This window comes from Rissa tridactyla, chromosome 15, assembly GCF_028500815.1.
Source record: "Rissa tridactyla isolate bRisTri1 chromosome 15, bRisTri1.patW.cur.20221130, whole genome shotgun sequence".
In the NCBI taxonomy this organism is placed as follows: domain Eukaryota; kingdom Metazoa; phylum Chordata; class Aves; order Charadriiformes; family Laridae; genus Rissa; species Rissa tridactyla.
Window position 1 is genome coordinate 3,435,681 of NC_071480.1, and position 1,474 is coordinate 3,437,154.

General features: G+C 63.2%; 1 pseudogene; it reads left to right on the top strand.

Moving 5' to 3' along the window:
- The first annotated feature begins 809 nt into the window (after window positions 1-809).
- LOC128918158 (RING finger protein 222-like) lies at window positions 810-1,474 on the top strand (annotated as a pseudogene).

Genomic DNA, 1,474 nt, shown 5'->3' on the forward strand with positions numbered 1-1,474 from the left:
CTGGGGATCCCAGCGGCCCCGCGCTCCCCCTGGCGCCCCAGGCTGGGGCAGGGGCCAGGCGGGATGGCTGGGCTCTGCCCTCCCCGCTCTGACTAAGAGGAGACGCCGGGCTCCGGGGCTTGCTGACCACACCATGCTCCGGCGTGAGGAGCACAGCCTGGAGATGGCTGTGGCCTGGCCACCAGCCTGGGACATCCTCCAGCAGCCTGGAAGGAGCCTGGCGTGGGTGCTCGCTGCCTGCCCCGGGTCCAGCATGCCCCCTCTCCATCCCCGGGGGGTCCTGTGCTCCCACCTGTCCCACTGCCCTGGCCTCCCCCTGCTCCCGCCGGCCCCTCTGTGTCCCCTGGGATGGGAGCATCTCCCTTTCCATGGCAGGTTTCTTTGTGGGATGGGAGTTCCCACCTCCCATGCACCTGGAGCTGGCAGCAGTGCACGGCGGCACTCGTGACACAAGCTGAACCTGCTTTAGCTGTACCACGTGCTGAGCACGTCCATGCAGGGGCTCGTGCATGTGATTTTGCAGCCGGGGATTGTTGCCCCCGCTGGCTCTGGAGTTGGGGTCCTCCCGTCATCTCTCTTTTGCCCCAAGGGCCACACTGAGAGGCGTAATGCTCCTGAAAATGCCCTGTCTTGTTGAGAGGATGCCTAGTAGCTGTCAACTGCATCTGTTAGGGGCAAGAGGGCAAAAGCAAGAGAGCAGGGAGGAGGAGGAGAGATGAAGAGATGGATCATGCTTATCATTTCAACCTTATTAACCCATCGTGCCTCTTCCTCGCAGCTGGGGAGCGCCTGTGGCCGACAGAGCAGGGATGTCTGAGGCCTCGTCCAGCAAGGAGGGACCCCCGGCCTAGTGCCCCATGTGCTACGAGAAGTTCCACCCGCTGGAGGCCATGCACCGCCAGCTCAGCTGCGGGCACACCTTCTGCCACGACTGCCTGGTGAAGTGCTTGCTCTCCGCCAAGCTTGACGGCCAGGTCCAGAGCAGCATCATCTACCCATCTGCCGCTACGTGACTTTCCTCAGCAAGAAGGCGGCTCTATGGCCGCCCAAGGCAGGCACCAACCTCCGGGCCCTGGAGATGCCTCTGTCACCTTCCTCCCTGTCCCATCTGACCAAATTGGAGGCCAGCAACACCTTGGTGGTGCCCAGCCATTTTGTGATGCTGGTGCAGAGCTTCGACCGGTGCTGCAGCACAGGAAACAGCCCCATGGACTCGCAGGGGGTCCCAGGAGAGCTGGCGCAGGAAGCCCACATCTTTGTCATCAGTGACCATGGGATGCCACTGGTGGATGCGGACTGCAGCTCCCTGGGGAGGAGAAGCAGAACGGAAACACGAAGCTCGGTGTCATCCAGCTCGGCCCTGGGGGTGAAATGCTGCCAGTCGCCCATCGCCCTCGCCGTCCTGCTCATCTTGACGGTGGCCATGCTGGCGGCTGTGCTCCCTTGGCTGCTGCTGGTGAAGAGGGACTCGTAG